Here is a 20039-nt window from a genome sequence, read left to right on the forward strand (position 1 = left end):
ACACACAATTTGGCAGTGCCACATGTTAGCCATGTTAGTATATTTACAATATTACATGACCTTATGTGCAATTCGTAAAGAAAATAGCACTATGGATTGATGTTTTTTTTAGAAAAAATGTTGAGGCTTTTGAGTGCGTCTACTAGTACTGGAAAATACTGTAGTATACAGGCATGTTTTTGGTTTTTAGGCAATTAACACTTTTTCTTTTTTCAAAGACATTTTGTCCAACTTTTATTTTGCTTAGTTATAATAACATGTCAGTGTTTCCCGGTTCCTTTTTTTATCACTGGTGTAAAAACGGGCTATCATTGTCTTGCCCACTAATTAGCAAGTCCAGTCAGAGTGCCGGAGGCCTGCATTCTCAGTGTGTCTCCTCTGAGAGCGGCTCAGTTGCTCCAATGAAACACTGCATTCAAATGCTCTGGTGGCAAAAGAGCAAAAAATGATTGAAAACCGAAAGGAAAAATTCATGAGGCTGGATGAGCGATGATAAATGTATTAGCACCAGATGACATTTCCATCACCACCTCATCGATCACCATGGGGACATTTCAAATGGTGGCCTCGTGTGTGTTGGAGTGGGTGTGTGTGTGTGCCAGATGCAGAATCGAACACACCGGGAATGACAAATGCAGGAAAAAGAAAAACTTGCAGTGAGCAGAAAGGGCACATGAGAGTGACACGTTGCATATGTGAACACAACCAAACCAAAAGAACAGTGTCGTCTTTTTCAGTGCACAAACTTCCCAAATCCTACACTTTCACAGTTTAAAGTACTACAGAGCTGTGGAGAAAACTTCACTCGACAAAAGAGCATCAGCTTCTGCAAATCTAGCACAGACACACTAATCATATATCCTCCTGTTGTTTGCATAATTCTCTCATGCCTGCAAAAATCACAAAGGCAGGCAAAGCTCCCTCTTGACAATGAAGATGATCTGCAGATTACGCGTCCACCTGCCCTCTGAGCCCGGTTGCCTGATGAATAACCTGAACCAGTGCGTTTGCAGGATGAGGTGCAAATGGCTCCGTAAATCTGGCCCTTGTCCCCCTGCTCTGCTCTTGGTATTCAGCGGGTGCTCTCTTGCAGCTCAGACTCTCTTATCTAAATCTCCATTCAGACAGAAAAAAAAGACAGAGCTGCAGCGAATGAGTGAGAGATAGATAATGCAGGTCACTCTCCAATGACAGCTCTAAAAGGCAACTGGGGAGAGGAGAGGAAGAGCGGAGGGATGCAGAAAACTGTCTATGGATTTCTGTTCTGTGCTCAGTCCCTGGGATGCAGGCAGACTCTGTAAGTAGCTTGCTCTCAAAGTTACAGTACATCTGCTTGTTTTTTAGGCTAACGGCGACTTAACTGGTTATTTTAAGAGTCGCTTTAAGCCTCTGGCATTGATAAATCAGCAAGACACAACCGCCATATGTCTGAGTAATGGAAAGTTAAGCTGAGCAACTGTGAGCAATATTAACTCTCGCCAACGTAAGACAGACTGAACCCTTTGTCTTTTGTCTGCTCATTTGTGTTTAACATGTCGGATGTATTCTTTTCAGTTTAAATGAAATCACATTTGTTTGTGTTCCTATTTAAAATCTTTATTTGACACCAGGAAACTTCTTGTGTCTATTCTCAACTTGTTTCAGCTATCTCCATCATGTTTTTATGCCATGTGGTTCATGTTGGCCCTCCCTTTCAGAGACGCGGTAAAGTGCAGATTTGGGGTTGTCTCTGCTGTGATCGACATTCTTGAACAACTCTACTAAGCGAATAGAACTGGAGAAAAGGTGAGGGCTCAACTACTAAACAGGATTCCAGCTCAGCATCATCTAGGTTTATTTGTAATATTGACACATGAACACACAAAGTGACCGTGGTGCAGAGGTGAAGCGGTCGACTTCTGATCAGAAGTCAGTTGTTTGCCTTTCCCGTACATCTATCAAAGTGTCCTTGGGCAAAACACTAAACCCCACGATGTTACTGGTGGTTACAGGTTGTGTTCGGCAGCAAAGCCGTCATCAGTGGGTGAACAGGACTGTGACTGTAGAGCTCTTTGGCCCTTAAACCAAGGTGGTAAGGCACTGTATAGGCATCTGCCATTTACCATAAAAGCTACATTGATGGAGTTTTGACATCTTTAGCTCTATGTGAGCACTGCTTCATTATGTAGTATACATTTTTTTGAATGGTTTTAAGTCTTTTAGACTGTAACACCAGCAGGATGGGAAACTCTGGAAAATTCAAATGGATTTTTGGTGTGTTCTGGGTAATAGAGCAAGCACTGGGCTATAAACCATGCTTAACCTCTTAGGACCCAAGCTAATATTTGAGCTAACCCTCTACGTACATAGTGGCAGGGACTTATTTAAGCAGAATTAACTACTGTCCACGCCTACAAATGCCAGATTCAGATTTGTGCTGTGAGCTACTATTTCTGTGCTCCTCATAATGCCCTCACAGCCCCGATGATTCACCTGTACTTATTGGTCCTTAGAAAGTTCATCTCCATTCAACCCCACGTGTACCGCACCATAGCACCTTTACAAATGACCCAAGACTCCATTCTCCATTTTTCTCCATTTTTTTTGCTCTTTCACATCAGAACTATCTGAGGAAACATAACGTCACAAAATGCAAAGGCGTGTATCAAGGCGCCATGGAAAGTGGGCACTGCATTCGTTCAATTTATGATCACAGTTGTGGGTAAAAATATAGACTGATCAATAACCTGACACCTTTACTCTTTGGTCTCCTAAAGTGTGGGTGTTGTCTGTATAACTCCGGCTGTAACTGAGCCGTGAGTAACTAAAGTAGTTTAGATTGGGTCCACATGAGAGAATCAGTCTCCCGTTTTGTACGCAGTGGTGAATAAAGACATCCAATAGCTTCTCAGGAAACAGAGGTTACGGATGTACGAGTGCAACTCGTCTTTCAAAGCCATTCCCGTTGGAAACATAAGAATTTGGAAAGTAAACAGTTGGAGCCATTTGGATCACATGATGAGAAATGTGAAACTTGTCATTCACGCCGTGGCTGACATCCAAATCCTCGATTTTATTCTCGGCTAATTCTACCACATACTCTTTCCGCGTCGTAATTCCTGTCAAGTTCATTCCTGAAGATCGGAGGGGTGGAACTCAAACTGCATCTGATCACAAATATATGCACAGAAACCCAAGCAAGCCCCTGTTCCTGTCTTCTACTCTGTCCTCATCTGAGGAGGGAGTAAAAATGAAAAAGGTCCATTAGGTCCATGGATTGTTTGTTTTATCATCGGGCTCTTCCCTGCGGCACAGCTGAGACGAGCGACATTTATAGACGTTCATTTATCTTTCTCGATTACTCTCAATCTCCTCTCTACCTTTACCTGTCTCCCTCTCTCAATCCTGTCATTACTTCCCCCAGCACCTCCTCCTCTTCCTCCTAACCTGAGGCGGGCAGTAAACTCCAAACTAAATTGAATTTGGCATGTTCTTAAGCTGCCGTCTGATGCGGTGCTCCGAGCGGGCGCCAGCTTCTCTCCCTGTGATATTTTCATACGAGCACTTCAGTGCCACATGTGGCAGCTTGGAAGTTGTGGTGGGAGCTAATAAGCCGCACCAGCTATAAAGACTAAAATAATTAGAATCCATTTTTGGATAGTAGTGAGCCAAGACCACATTACTCTAAAAAAACGGTTGCTGTAGAGTCGGTAACGAGATATTGGAACGTGTACAGAATCAGAGCCTTACTGTTTTATCATTTAGTGAGCCTGGGAAGCGTTTAGATCTAACAGGCATAACTGGAGTAAATGCTGCTGTCGGGGGTACACCAATGATAAAAAGGAATTGAGTTTCCCTGCAACATCTTTGTCCTCATCCAGGTAATACGATGTGCCGTGCGTTAAGGCACTTTGTTTGCAGTTTGTATCCACCGTGTGTCTTTGAGCTGGATGTAATGTGATACAGCCTTTTCATTTAGGAAAGGAGACACAGTCAGCAGCTTCGGGTTATGACCCCTGCAAGAGGACACTCACACGCATGCTGTAACCTGCCATGAAATTGATTTCAAGGTCAAGTAGCAGAATAGGAGGCTGCTGCTGCCATTTGAATGTTGTTTTCCAGTTACCTTGTAATCTGATTACCCCAAAAAGCATGTGTGATGGAGTATTTCTCAGGGCAAACCAAAGACTACACTCTGGCTGCTTTATGTCACTACATTTGTCAAACATTGAGATATATATTTCATATCATAATGCCATTTACTTAAAGTCCCTCTCCTATCACCTCTTGATCTATTGTCAAAGCTTTCCAAGTGGTATTTTAATTATAATTATAGCATTAGTTCAGTAAAAATTTCCCTTCCCATCTGCGTTGCTAAATAATTTGGAGCGGGAAGCTTTTTTGTTTCTACATTACAAATAAGCTCTTTTTCCAACTGCTTTTTTTCACTCTGCTTTGGATTCGCAATACACGTTTGAGCTCAATTTTTCATTATATATGTCCTCCATCATTGACATGAGCATGTTAAAAACACAATCTTTATTGGAGTGGGTCTTTAAAACAATTGTAGGTACAACATCATTGGATGCTTTGGTCACTTTTTGTATCTGTTGCTTCCTTTTGCCTGAACCTCAGTGCCCTGTCCATCTCCTGTGTAAAATAATCAGATTACATGCAGATTTACTGCCAGGCTGATTCAGATGATTGACACTCTTTACTCTATTTATATTTTCCAAATTAAAGTCCTTTGATGTGTGATCAAGCTTTTTAATGTAAATTATTAAGCATGTCACTGAATGGTAACCTAATTTTGTGTCTTTGTTCACCAGTAACTGGAACAAACGTGTAACAAATGAATTTGAGGCTCATGAAAGAAGTGGAGTTTTGCTCTGGAATATGATCGATGACGGCACACACCAGAATAAGAGGAGAAGGTATTAGAGCTGCATGGGCATCCTCTCACCTTTAGTTAGCCGGACATGTCATCGTGAAGCTTCGGAGGTTTGGTGTCGCACAAAGTCTTTCCATCGTTTTTTTTTTTTTTTTTTTTTTTTTTTAGTATATATATACCGGTATATATATCATCAGAAAAAATGCCACAATAACATGTTTAAAACACAAAAGATACCAGTTTAAGGAGTCTTTAAACTGGTATCGTACGCATGAATGTGAGCTTATCCTTGTCTGTTTGGTGTGTTGCAGGCTTTGTTTGCGCACAAACTTTTGTTCCTCTTCCTCTCCAAAACGGCAGCGGCTTGTTGTGAGGAGTAACTGAATGCGTATAATCATTAAATTACTGTTCACGATTGGATTTTTGATGATAAATGATACCCAACCATGGGTTTCAAAATAGATTTTGGCTAAACCAACACTTAATTCTGCAGACCTGCACCACCAGGTCTTTGTGTTTGGATCGAAGTGTCTCAGGGGAGCTGAGTGAGGCTCTGCGTTGAAGTCATTGCCTCTCAGAAGTAGGCCTCATCTTGGTAGTAATGACTCGGAGGAGCTGAGAAGCAGCAGTAACTGGATCAATGAGGATGCTGCGGTTAGGAAATAGGGTTTGTCGTCATCAATTAGAGCCTCAACTGCCGTTAGAATAGAAAAAAAAATGCCATTTGGTGGAGAACCTTCTCTGTCGTTGCCTTGTTTTCTAGTTATTGTAGCATTTGCAGCGAATACATTCTCTCCACCCTCTCAACAAGTTGAAAAACTTAAACGAAGTTGATGTCAAAGTGAAATCTGCTTCATCCTTCTGTGTTCGCTCCAGCTCATGCACCCAAACACCTTCAAACACACATTAAACACTCTGCAAGTGTCAAATGTTTTCCTTCCAATTCTTTGATTCTGATGCATCCCTGCTCCAAACCTCCCCCCGTGCCGGTACCTGGATCTGCCTGTTAATGAACAGTGACGTTAGCTGATGTGTGAAGTGTGCAAGCGGCACAACACGGCAGACGATGTTTGAAACCAAATTCCTTTGTGTCTTCTGTTCTGGTTTGCTTGAGTTTTGCTCACTGACTGAGTCGGGACGGCTCTAAAGTTTTTATTTCTGAATGTTTTTGTCGCATTTTTTTTTTTTTTTTTGCCAATCACAAAAAAAAAAAAAAGTCCAGGAAATCACATTCTGTCCTTAATCTCTCCTCCCACCTGTGATCACAAATATGTCTCCACCCGTCTCCTTTATGTTCCTTTCTTAAAAAAGAAAGAAAAAAAAAGAACTTAAACAGAGGATTTAATGTCAACAGCAGTCACACTCATGCCCACTCTCAAATAGCGGGACAGCTTTATAAAAAGGTTTGTGTCACACTCCATCTCAAGCGCCCCCCCACCACCCGTCACACAATCTCATCCGCACACACACGAGCTCCCTGCAGCCACCGAACTGAAAAGCTACTTCAGAGGAATAATAGAGCGGTGGCTTTCCTGCTGCCTGTACGTGTGTGGCCACGTGTGGGTGTGTGCTTCTGAGAGCTCGCTTTTGTGTTTTTTCTGTGGGACGGAGAACACGAACCGCTGCAGACTTGCAGGCGGAATGCAGAAATGGATTGCTGAATTGCACCGGTCAAGGTGATTTGCAAAGACTGCTGCATTTGCTGTGGATGCTGTGCAGTCGAATGGAAAAGTGTGTTCTATAACCCCCCCTGCATGAAGGTCCTACATTTTCCTGTCAAATGTCTCCAATGGAAACCTTTACAATTGTCAATTTAAAACAAAACTTCTTTTTTTTTCTGTATCGTCTTTGCTCTAATATCTATTATTCATTAAGAAATATGGACATGTTATCATTTCTAATAGCACAGTGGTTTAGTGGAACGGTGTCTGCTTTGAGACCAGTAAGTCATGGGTTCTGTTGATGTGGAGCAATCCCGCCCCCTTACCATCAGGAATAATTGAGAGCTCTCTGTTTACACCAGGGGGTCTCAAAGTTGGTGTAGCGGACTCGACACTAGACTGAGAGCTAATTTTGGTGAGAAAAAAATGGAAAAACAGAAAAAGTTGTTTTTAATAACGTAAATGACCAAGTGTCATTTGTACAGTTAACCAGGCCCTCCAGATGTTTCCCCAGATGCTGCTACTCGTCTAGTAATTGTATCGTTTGACAGACTTATTTCTTCAAACTTTTTCTTTTGCTCTAGTCTAGTCAAACAATGTCAGCTACTTTCAGCTTTTATTCTTTTACAAGCTCCCCATCTTGTAACCCTTGTGCTATCCTAGGCACTTTAATGTTGGGAGTTGGGTCATCTAGACCCACTAGACAGTGCGTTGAACCTTTTTTCTTCAATGATTTGTGATCTTCACTGGTGTCCATGGATTACATGAAATCTTTCCACCTTTATCCACCTTTGTCATGGTAGGCATCTTGACCCCATCGGATAGCACAGGGGTGAAGGGCTAGCTACGCTGGGCCATTTCCAAAGCCAAAACGTAGCTAGCTTCTGTCACAGCTTCACCGGATGTAGCCATTTTTGTAAACATCTGCTGTGTAGCATAGCCTCTTTGTAGTTGTTGTTTTAACATATGTTTAACATTGACGATTTATATCGGTTCTTTTAGCATTGCATTTACCTGCTTACAAATCAAGGATGACTTTATCCAGCCCATGAGGTACGACAAAGTAGCCATTGGTCCACTTAGCTTGAAAGCGCCTTTTCTCCTCTGCAACACAACGTTTTTCCTCAAAGACGTGAGCAATAAATGGACTTTTTCAGCCAGAGTTCTCATCCAGATTCCAGCTCAGACGAGGAAAACAAAGACCGTCCTGGGGGGGGGTTCCAAGCGTTGGCGCCCAGACTCTGGAACACTCTTTCCAGTCAACTGAAGCCCTTAAAATGCACTTTTTTATACCAGCAGCTTTTAGTTAAATTCAGGTTTTTATCTTGCTGAGATTATTTGATCTTTGATCAGTTATATTCATAGTTTTATCCGTTTTTTGTGTTGTGAAGAACTTTGGGATTCTTTGAGGCAAAAAATGCTCCATAAATAAACTTTGCTTGCCCGTACGTGTCTGGCATTGCAATTAAGCCAAAGTGTTTGGTATGAGTTTGATGTGCCCACATTTATAATGTGAACTCCCTAATGAGACGTTAATTGGTTTGAGTTTCGTTCCATGGGAATTTGTCACATAGACTAATTAATTTACATTTTTACAAGCAAGTAAAATTCCTATCCAGAATAACAAATGAGGCAATAGTGGGAAGGTAGTAAATTCATTTCTCATCGGCATCATAAGCCCAATTAAAGTAAATAAAGACGTAAAAGCAGAAAGAGTTTGTGCCAGCAGCAACATGTCTGCAGCAGGAAAGGAATGAGAAGCTACAGAAGATGCTAGAGAGCAAACGCAGGATTTTTCTTTAATCTGTCATTATTTGGATGTTTTATTTAGGTCAAGAGACGCGTGGACGAACACAAAGAGGAAAAATGCTTAGCTTGTTTGTAAAGTCCAACCTGATGATGAATAGCCCAATCGGCTTGTCGTTGTCCCCAAAGCTTGCAGAGCTACAAGCACGCACAGCGAAATCTGTCACAGATCCTCTCAAAACAGCCCCAGGGGGTTCGCAGAGAGAGCCGGAGTTTCAGATGAAGACAGATGAGAGAGTCCAGAGAAGCTGGGTGTGTCCTGGGCTGCAGATAAGCGGAGTAAAGGAAATAAAAACCAGGACAAAACTCTCTGGGAGGGCATCAACCTGTTCCTTCACTCACACCTATTTTTAGGGTTCGGTTACAGCAGATCTCAAAGGTCTGTTTGTGCTTTTACAAGACCGCTGTGACACTACCTGCCTATATCTGGATAGAAAAATGGTTTGGCTAAATTGGAAAATTAGGGTTTTATGAACAGGTTAAAGCCCACTGTTGGCTTTAGTAACGTTACAAGCCTTTAAAATGAAATCCCACTCTAGTCTAAGAATTGATAAGGTTATGCGTTGGACGTTAAATGGATACTCCACCTGGCATAAACCACTTTAACCGGGGTTAAAGCATTCTCATCAAGCTAAACATATTTTCAAAAGAGCAAAATGAAGCCTCTGATTGATTTCTGGATCAAGAATTTGAACTATCTGCTGGAGGAGTCATCTCCTTCATGGAAGGCTTTTCTTAAAAGGGAAAATAATTTTCTTTTCACAGTGTTTTTTTTTTATGCGTCTTTATTCACTTTTTGATGTCAGAATTATGTCAACTGAAATAGTTTTTGTGTGTGAGGACTTTTGTATCCTTGTCATAAGCAAATAAAGCCTTTGAAAAAGATAGAATGACTGCAAGAAAGAAAAGAAACATAAATTAAATACTTCTTTCACAATACAGCGAGTGAAATATATAAAATATATCTATTTTCAAGGCCCTAAAAAAGGATGCTAAGAAAAGACATATTTTCCCTTCATTTCAAGGCTAAATATCTGTTTTTGTCTGTTATTTTCATTATTTAAAATTAAATATGATTATAGTTTTATATATTGATTAATGTAAGATTTGTTTCCCTCAGATTAGACTAGTTTTCTGTGGGTTTTCTTTTTCATTCTTTTTTTCAAAAATGGCAAAAATGATATAATTACAAAGGTTTGTGTACTTTTACTCTGTAGTTTTTGAGTTATTAGTACATAAACATAGTAAATTTAAGTGATGATATATTATTAAAAATTGTCCAGTTTTAACTTGAATAAAGTTTGGTGCATAATTCATGGCCATGATTAGTCTAAAGTTGTTCTAAAAGTCATCTCACAAAGATTTATGTACTTTTACTGTGTAGTTTTTGATTAATTAGTACATAAACATACCCTTTTTGACTGAATATACTGTATAAGTTGTCAACTTTTAATTCAAATTTGAAGTGACCTTGGTGCACATACACACACACACACACACACACATATATATATATATATATATATATATATATATATATGTATATAGTGTTAAACTTCCCAGGAACTAACATTTCCCCAACATGTTTATTGCCTATCATTTTTCTTTTCACATGGAATATCTTAGCCAGCTAAGTGTGGACAGTCCCTCCACCTCAGTGTCAAGTTATTTCTACTTTTTGTTTCCTTTTCTTAAAATGAGTACAGCCCCAGCTGTGTTATGATTCACAGAAAAACGTGGTTTTATGGAAAATGACATATCTAGTCGTCATTACAGTCATTTTGGTTTAAGACGATGAGAGTTTGAATGTTTCTGCTACAAACAGCATAAAGAAAAGTTTATAACCAAAGTCAATCTTTGACAAGTTGGCATTAAAACATAATATCTAGGGGTCTCTAGTTTTTGTATTTGTTGTTAGAACAAACAGAAAACAGTAAAAATTATTTTTTTTCCATTTTCTGTAACCTCTTTTCTGCAGTTTCAAGGTTTCTCTTCCGAGTGATTTAACATCCAGACGAATCACTCAGGTGCCTTTAGACCTTTAAGCCAGTATTTTTAGATCAACTGGGATTTTCTGAAGATGAATTTGTGACCTAAACGTTTGGTTGTTTACAGCTACAACCCTGACTGCTGAGAGGAATAATTAAAGGGAGGAGCGGCGCAGACCCCCAGAGTGGCTCCTCCAAGGACAGCCATGACAGAAACGGGATTTTTTTTACGTGACAGATCTGCAGCTCTCCTGCTAAGCCACCTACACACACATTCACACACACACACACTTTTTCTCCTGCCTGTTTTCTTGTGAATACAAGCAGCTTTAATGTTTTGTCATCTTTCCTCCGTGTAGAGTAAGTCTACCTATGTTGTATTTCCAGTGACGTCAGACGTTTGTTTTAGACTCAAAAAAAGGCTAACATCACTAATTATGAACTTTTTTTTTGAGTAAAAAAAAAAGAAGGTTATGTTGATCACTATGTTGATGCTGAAAATATAAAGGGGGGTGTTAATCTAATGACTGATACATCCCTCTGTGAAATTAAAAATGTTATTTCTTTTCTAAACGTGTTGCTCATCTGTTTTCTTCATGAAAAACATTTAAAGTTTGACACTGTACAATAAAAAGTAAAGAAAAGGGTTTCAAAGTAGTCAGTGCCTCTTCTCATGATAAGCACACTTTCTCTGAAACCCTTTAGGGTCCCAGGGTTGCTGGAGCCTATCCCAGCTACTGCTGGGCAAGCAAGATCCATTCATTAACTTTTTGGAGTGTGGGAGGAAACCGGAGTACTCGGAGGAAACCCACACATGCTCGGACGCACAGAATGGTCCCAGCTGGGATTTGGACCAGTGTCTTATTGCTGTCGGGTGGGAGCGCTAAGCCAAGGTCTCAAACTCAAGGCCTCCATGGTTTCCAACTAACCTGTCATTGAAGCTCCTTAATTGTTAAACACCTGATCCAGGTAATCTTAATAATAATTTCCCAAAAAGCAGTGGGAATGGCGGCCCTGACACGCCCCTTTCTACCGCTACCCCTCTGTGAATTAGGTGCGATCAAACGTTAAGATATCTACATTATTTATTTTATGCTGTCATTTGTTTATATTTGCCAAGGACAACTTATTTATAGTGTAACTTTTGATTTAAATGTTATAATCACTTAAACACTACAAAGAGGCAGAAACATTACAAACCAATGTAAACCCTATTAAAAAACACATTATCAGTCATCAAAATTCATTTTTGCATTAAAGTTGCTTTGTCAGGGTTGATACTCTCTGAATTTTTTTTGTTCTAGTTTTCAGTTGCTGCATGTTGTGGCAATGCATGTGTTGTAAAATGAGCTCTTTGAACTCTCTGAGGACAATCAGGATAAGATTAGACGGACGGAGGCAGATGATTCGCTGTAGCGGCCAAAGAGAACAGCCGAAAGACAAAAAATAAAAATATATCCTAAAGCTCGGCATCATAACAGCTACTAAAAGTCTTTAAAGATGTGTGTCTAACAATAATTGCATATCAGTGTGACAGTTGTTAAAGGGAAGATTTACTTTGATCACAAAAACAGCATTTTGGTTCAGAAAAATGAACTGATTGGTTAGAACTTTTCCTGTTTGAACTCAGTTGTGTGTTTACGTGTATTTAGGTGAATTAAATTGAATTATATGTACAGGCACAAAATCCTCAGGTTTACATTGTGTATTTCACTTGCACTCTTGATTTTTAATTGGGATTTTTGCACAGTTTTATGTTTCAATGTTCTTTTCAGCACCTTTTCATGATTTTAGTACATGACTCTGAATGCAGTTGAGGCTGAATGCAGATGTGGTTGACTAAAATAAACGGATGTGATAGTCACAAGATCTATAGGCGTCTGCAGGAAAAGAATGGAAAGCTCTTGCTCAGATACATCACCGGCACATCTTTGCCTTTCTGAATGTGTTCTTCAGTCTCTCGGTGTCTCAGCGCAGAGGTTGTTTTTGTTTGCCTTAACTCATTCAGTAAGTCTTTCCGCCAACTTTGTGCTCTCACACCAAGAATTCCAACCGCCAAAGAAGGCTTTTATTTTGGCAAACATTCCACTGTATTGTGATGCACCAAGCGAGCCGGGTTAGTGGCTTCCTGTCTGTTGTTGGGGAGACTGCCGGCTGCTGCAGACTGTTCACCAGGAACAAACAACAGCCACGGAAAAGACTAGAAAAACAGAGGAGCTGTCTGCATCATAGTCGCCTCGTTTGTTAGCCGCTCATTCTGCGCCAGTGTGTGTTTTACCTCCTGCGGGTTCTCCCTGCGGGTCCAGCACACGCATCATTAAAACGTGCTTCCCTCAAACTGCAGTTTACTGTAGTGTTATGCAAATGAGCTGTTGTTCTTGTTGCCTCTGTCTGCTTCCTGCATGGAGCTCTTTACTACCTCAAATCTCTGACATCCACTAATATAATATCCCTTGTGCTATCTTGTGGGGTCATCTGGACCCCACAAGACAGTACGCTGAACCCTTTTTCTTCAATGATTTGTGATCTCCTCTCCACCTTTGTCATGGTAGGGATAACATGTCAGTGTGAGGGTAGGGTCATCTGGACCCCATAAGATAGCACAAGGGTTAACAGCAGGACTTCCTCATCCACAGCCCTTACCGGACCACCCAAGCACAACCAAATCCCTTTTCAGTGCGTCCCCTTTGTTTCAACTAAATGTCATGCTAACTCGTGGCTTGGTCACATGCGCCCGAACGGGGGTCGACCTTGTGACTTGTGAAGCCACCTGATGGGACGTCATGAAAATGGAACGTAGCACTGTCGTGCGTGCGGTAAGTGAAGTATTTGTAAGAATAATGTACAGGCAGTGTCACACAGCCAGCTGACCAAAATTGGTCATATGTACGCAAACGCTGCATGCATGGGGTGTGCAGGTGAGGTGTAGCGCCCATAAGACGCCCGTGGGTTGCCCTCACACACTACCCACTGATTGTCTAATTTCCTCCATTCTAACAGCTAAGCACAGAGCATGCACTTCTCCACTGGACAGCACTTCCAGGTCCCTTGTGTAGTATGCAGGTATGGCAGGGGATTTAAAAATGAAACATCTGTACGACACACCTGCAGAAGCCTCGTGCCTGTAGAAGAAAATGTGCACGAACATTTTTGTCCTGCAGGGCCACCGAGGGGTCTACAATCTTACAATTTCGTGAGGACCACCTGCGTGCCCTGTACAGATTTGCCCATTTTTCGCCCACAGACGGCCCATCCACACACAAGGGCAGTTGTGACTAACCATCCCCCTTCAGTATTATTGTATTCTCACAAAAGAAATGGGTCTGTGAAACAAAACACACATCAAAATGTGTACAACTGTTCGCCTTATAAATGAGTTTTGGCATTTGAAAGGCCAAAGAAACTTCACATCTATTCCTCTGTGACTTTCATCTGGTGTTTGTGCTGAGAGTTGACGTTACGAGCAACGCTGTGACCTTGGCGCTCGTAATGAAATTGAGATGAGGACTGTGCTTAGGGGAGGCTTTTCTTTGGATGTAAAGGCAGAGCGTGAATGCAGAAGCAGTGGTTTCAGGGCAATAACTTCAGCGAGGGTTCCTCACCAACAGTTATGAGATGAAGAAAAGGAGAAATAGAAGCTGGGCTGAGCCAAACGTTTGCCCATGGAAAATGGAGAGCATATGAAATATGAGTAATAGTAGTTGGGGAGGTGGGGGTGGACACACTGAACCCAGACATTGCTTAGCATGCCCAATGCATCTAGTGCCAAAAATAGCTTGGGATTTTGCCAAAACAACACACCAGTTCATGCACATGGAGGAGCCGGGGCCCCAACCATGGAAAACTCATCAAATTAGGAGTCTTGGGGGGGAAGGAGAAAAAAGAGAGAAAGAAGTAAAGAATCCCATCAAAGTAGGTAGTTTGAGTCTGTGATTGCTGTCAGAGTAGGTTTGTCTCAACAGAGCTGTTTGTGGCTCCACACAAACCTTTCCAACCACACACTCCGGAGTCGCTTCTGCTTTTTCTTTTTTTTTCTTCTTTTTTTTTGATGTTTCTATTTCTCTGTCGTGTTTCCTTCCTTTTTCCACCTACAAACCGCAGTTCCCCTGCTCTCCTTCCCCTCCCTGTGTTTTTTTTAAAATTCCATGGTCAGTACCCGAAATGTCTGGAAAATGCTGACAAACCTCAGGAGCATATGCTTCAGCCAAAATATCCTATATTTATATATATATATATATATATATATATATATAAGTGGATATGATTTAAGGCTATTCCATCTTTGAGCTTCCCAGAGGTGGAAGTAACTTTTCCACAAACAGCTACAGCCGTTCATTTCAGTCTGTTCTCGTCAACTGAAAATCTGCCTCATTGCTAACTAATTAAGCATTTTCTGTCTGTTCCCACCTGTATTTGCCTTAATGCACTTTTATCCACGGAGCTTTTCTGCCTCGCTGCCTTGACTCCCTCCTCTCCCTCTCAAGGATGAGTAAATTCTCGTTTATATTCCGTTCATCGCGCAAGTGGACACATTTGCATTCAGAAGTGTGGCTCATCTGAGGAATTTCAAAGCTGTTTCCAGTTCAAGACACCGCTCTTAACAAAAAAAGGGCCTCCTCTCAACGTTGTGAGTTTGGGGGCCACCACAGTGACCCGCCGTCGACACATTCACCGGTGTTTCTGTCAGCCTGCTTATCTTCCAGTTGTCTGTCGGTTTGTGCCTTCAGGCCTCCATCTTTTATTGTTCTGGACAGATAAAGAGATTGAGTCGCACAAAAAGGGGGGGGGGCTGCAAAATCACTCACACACAGACACATTCATGGCTGTGCAGACACACACACACAGACGCACAATCAGATGGCTCTTTGGATGAAAGGGTCATTGTGGTAGCGCAGCAACAAATCCTGGCAGCACTCTACAGCTAGCACACTCACACACTTGTGCGCGTGCACACACACACACACAATTCTTCCTACACAAAACACTTCTTGTCTTTAGAACCAGGAAGCTTGACCCACCTGAACTCATAAAGGAACACACACAGTCACAGATAACTGACTTTAGGGGACTCCACTGTGGCTTGCATGACTTTTGTGTAGATTCTATACTTCATCTAAAGAAGGTTTTTACTTTTTATATGCATTATATACAGATACTAAGTTTACCTTCATGATGTGGCTTTATGAAAAACGTAAAAAGAAAAGACAAAAGAGTTAAAAAAAATGTCCCCACGGCACCACGAAAACCACATTGGCACACATACTCACACACACGGACACATGCAGGGGACTAACCCCTAATAAAGGTGGATTAGCCTCATTTACAAATGTATGGCTTTGTGGCTGACCCATCAGCAAAAGTGGTGGCAGCGAAGCCCAATGAATTATTCAGCTCCTCCTTAGGGGTTAAAATGGGTGGAAAAAGGGCTTTTCAGGATGTGAAAGGATGACAGAGCAGACGTTTAAAAAGTCCAGATTAAGATAAGAGGAGAATGACAGACATTCAGATGACTCATTTCCTTTAGTTTGATCACCTAAAGCACAAAATAATAAAAAGGGAAAACATCGGATCTCACAGTTACGCCAGAAATACAGCACAGATTAAATGCATTAATACAGGAAATTCAGAGGTAAACCTATTAGGGTTGGGCGATAAATCAATTTTACAGATACATTCATATTTGTTGTTTAGGAATATTTATTTTGGGGAAAGTCTGAATTTCATTTGGGCTTCTATTGTTCCGAAAAAGGTTAGTCCGTCAAAACGTCAAAATGCTAGCTAGCAAAAGCCTGTTCTTGAAACAGAAGAGTTCTACGGAACTGCTTCGGTTCTGTGACTTTAGAGTTAGAGCAACAAACCACACACAGCAAAATCTGTCTGAAGGCTGTTGCTAACAAAAGTGGGAGTATTAATAATTTCCAAACCTGATACAGACGGTCTGTCGAGTGAGAAAAGTCTTTACAAAATGCTAAAGCTAGCAGCAGCTTACAAAACACCTGCTGCAGCGTTTTACAAACATTTTTTACAGCTTGTATTTACTTTGTGTTCAGGCCAAGTACCAAAAGAAACGTTAAAATAAAATAGTATTTCTTAAACAAATTCCGTCATTTCTATTTTTGTTAAATAATCTAAAAGGAGGCAGAAAAAATATAGATCAAAATCGGACGTCAAATGTGACTGTTTTGGCCACGACGCTTAACTCTAAAACGATTGAAAAATATCAAATATATAATATTTTGATTTATATTTATAAGTTATTTAATTTATATTAATCATATTTTAATATATAAAACTTGTTTTTTTTTTTACAAAAGAGTTACTTCAGAAGAAAAAGAACCAATTGATTAAAAAAACAACAGATAAAACTTCAAACTTCAAAATAATAGATAACAAATAGTACTAATTCAGGAGAAGTCGTAGCAACTACTGACATGAAAAAATAGTAATAAAATAAAATCAACTTTTTTTTAAACAGGATTATATAAATTTTATGATGGCAGAATTTGTTTTAGTTTCTAGTCTTTGTGTGAAGCTTCAGCATAAATGATTTCCAAAACTGCAAAAAAGTTGCTTTTTTTGCAAAAAAAAAAAAAGGTGTAGGATGGGTTGAAAGGTTAAAAGAATTAAAAGTGTCTCTCAAGGCAATGAGAGACATTAAACATTAGTTAAAGGGAAAAACAACAGCAGATTCAGAATGCATGACTCCTATGACCTCCACTTTTTCCGTGTCCGATAAGAAAACTAGATTTTGTAGAACCTCCACGCAAACACATGAGTGATCTGAGGACGTAAATGTGGAAATTAAACATTCCTCCCCATGACGACTGCTGGCCCTTGGTGGCCTTGAGGACAAAGGTGAAACAAATCTGTGTCCATCTGTCCTTCTACCCCCACCTCTCTCTTTTTCTTTCAGTCTCAGCCTTTTTCCTTCATCAAACCTTTGATTACAGTCCGTCCAGGCGTGTGTAAGTGTGTCAGGCGTGTTTGCGGTGCGTCTGTGTGCGTCGCTGCTTTAGACTAACAAACCCCCATCCTCCCCTCTATCAGCACACATTCAGTTTCTAAAGGCCAGAGAAGTTTTGGAGAGTCATTCCAGATGTTCCAAGCATCTTATTCTAACAAAAACATCCTCTTGGTTTCGGTTTCCTTCTTTTTCTCACTCATCTGGCCTTTTATTCTCTCTTTTTTCCCCACAGCCTCCTCTTCATCCTCACTTCATCTTATAATTGTCCTCTCCCATCCCTACATCACTCTTAAGAGCATCTCTGTTTTTTGTCGTCTTTGTGCCACGTGCATCCTTCCTTTCCCTGCCCCCCCATCCCAAATGTAGCTTTTTCTGCTCCATTTTCTCCTTTTTCCCCCCGATTTTCCTTTTACCCTCAACCGATCCCTTTTCTCATCAGTTCCTCTCCTCTGTTTCCTTCCGCTGCATCCCTTCTTTTCCGTCAATGCAGCTCTGTAGTCTGACTCTGCGGTCCATTCAGTAGTAGCTCAATAAACCCAAAATTTTGGGTGGAAAAGCAGAACAGGGGCTTTTATGTGATGAATTAATCCCATCTCAATATTCTGGATGTGACAGATGTGCAAAAGAAAGAAGTTTTAATATATCTGTCACGCCCCGCATTTATTTTCAAAGTATTTCCTGTATTAATGGATCCCACTTCCTGAATAGGAGCTTTTACGCCTTTACTAACCAGCTGTACTCCTTTCATTACTATCTTCTGTTTCACATCAGTTTTTACTTTTCTCCACTGCAAACTTTTTTTCTTCTTTCAGCTGTCATCTGCTGGTTATATCTCATGATCCACCTCACCATGATAAACTACTTCAATCCTGTCCACAATTGAAATTATAACAGGGACGGGATAATGGGGATGCACGTCTTTACATGCTCCACTAATGCACTGGTCTTTATTTATCCCTGCATTTTTTTTTATTTTGCTCCACATAATCATCTTATTTTTGTTTTTTTGTATTTCCTGCAGCATTGCAGACTTTCATTGATGCATTTTTAGAGGATTAAACAAACATCTAACTAACATATTTATCTGTCAAGAAGAAGTAACAAACGTAAGATAGTTTGAAACTATTCCACATCGTTAAAAAACGGTTTGAGCTAAAAAGAAGGACGTTGACAGTAACAGCAGGATACGTCAGTAAAGGCCGTGTCACATACAGCATTCCCTGATACATACGCGATGTACATCATTTCTAAGTGTGTGTTGCATTCGCCATTCGCAGATTTCCGTCTAAGGTTTCAGCAAGTTTGTCTTTAGGTTTAGGTTGTTCAAAATAGTTTGTCATTTGAGAGTTACGCAGCGTATTTTATGTAGTTTATACGCAATTGTTATGTAAATCTGACACAATTCTGCTTGATTGGCTTTCCATTACTGTTCCATGTAAATCAAACAAACTTTTCCCGCATGTACCACAAATGTAAAACGTTCGTATCACGTACACGGTGATCATAGCATGTTTAAATTATGTAAATGATGGATGGATCACTAATGCTTATAAGCAGCACAATAATCACATGGATTCATGTTTGACGTTGATTTATTGGTTCTTTGGATAGTTTATTTATACTTCTTCAGTGATTTTAACCCTTGTGCTATCTTAGATGACCCCACCCTCACATTGACGTGTTCTCCCTACCATGACAAAGGTGGATAAAGGTGGAAAGATTTCATGTAATCCATGGACACCAGTGAAGATCAGAAATCATGGAAGAAAAAAGGTTCAGAGCACTGTCTAGTGGGTCTAAATGACCCAACTCCCAATGTTAAACTGCCTAGGATAGCACAAGGGTTACAAGTCGGATAAAGCTGCAGTAGGCATCTGACTTTTTAAGCTTCCACTGTGAGAGTTGGGTTCAGGGAAAATCTACATCGTATTTTAATACTATAAAAATACTATACTATAAAATACTACTATACTATACTATATATAAAAATAATAATTTTCCTACATGGAATCGAGTGTACAAATACAGTTTAAAGCTGCTGCAGATGTTTTACAGAGGATGAAGATAAACTTTACCCTCAAAGTTAAGGAGTATTCTAAAAAAGAAATGACTCATATCCCCACTTCGGTCTTGTACGGTCCGTGAAAATATTGTCTGACATTAAACCCTAAATAAGGTTGGGGACCACTGCTGTTTGGTATCGTAAAATACTCTGCCTTTTCACCTCTTTCCCTCCTCTGCCTATTCCTTTCATCTCTCCATCCTGCCACTACTCATTCTCGCTTCGCCCACTCTTCCAGTTCCCCCCCATTGCCATCCTCCAATCTGTCCCGCCCTCTCCCCCACCCCCCCTGTCCATTTCTTCCTGTATTGATCTGGCTGTCCATGACATGTCATTGTGATTGACAGCCCCTAATTGGCCTAATCCCACCCCCAGGGGCCTGTGGTTCACTGGCTGATCTGGATACAGCTGTCCCATTGTGCAGCGGCTGACACCCTGACCCTCCGGAATTACGGCGAAACAAACACAAGAGATGAAGAGACAAGAAGAAGACCCAAACGTGGAGCACCCTTGATTTTCAGCGGGCCCTTTGTGGCGAACAAATCCTGGCAGAGGAGAGTCAAATCTTCGCTCTAACATATGTAACTAGGTCACAGTACCTGGATTGAAAGGAGCGCAAAGAGAGGCTGACATGCCAAAACAAGACAGACGTTTGGATGCAGTCCTTCACGCGCTAACAGAAGGCTTT

The 20039-nt window shown here is 40.7% G+C and overlaps 1 protein-coding gene and 1 long non-coding RNA gene across 2 annotated transcripts in view; one reads left to right on the top strand and one right to left on the bottom strand.

Moving 5' to 3' along the window:
- cdh11 (cadherin 11) overlaps positions 1-20039 on the bottom strand; it is a 111195-nt gene that overhangs the window by 76322 nt on the left and 14834 nt on the right. The gene's annotated exons all lie outside the window — the stretch shown is intronic.
- On the top strand, positions 121-14718 carry LOC105355733. Its single transcript, XR_002291778.2, has 3 exons — positions 121-1297; positions 1698-1785; positions 10453-14718. It is a non-coding gene; the product is annotated as an uncharacterized LOC105355733 (long non-coding RNA).

This window comes from Oryzias latipes, chromosome 15 (genome assembly GCF_002234675.1).
Source record: "Oryzias latipes chromosome 15, ASM223467v1".
Lineage (NCBI taxonomy): Eukaryota > Metazoa > Chordata > Actinopteri > Beloniformes > Adrianichthyidae > Oryzias > Oryzias latipes.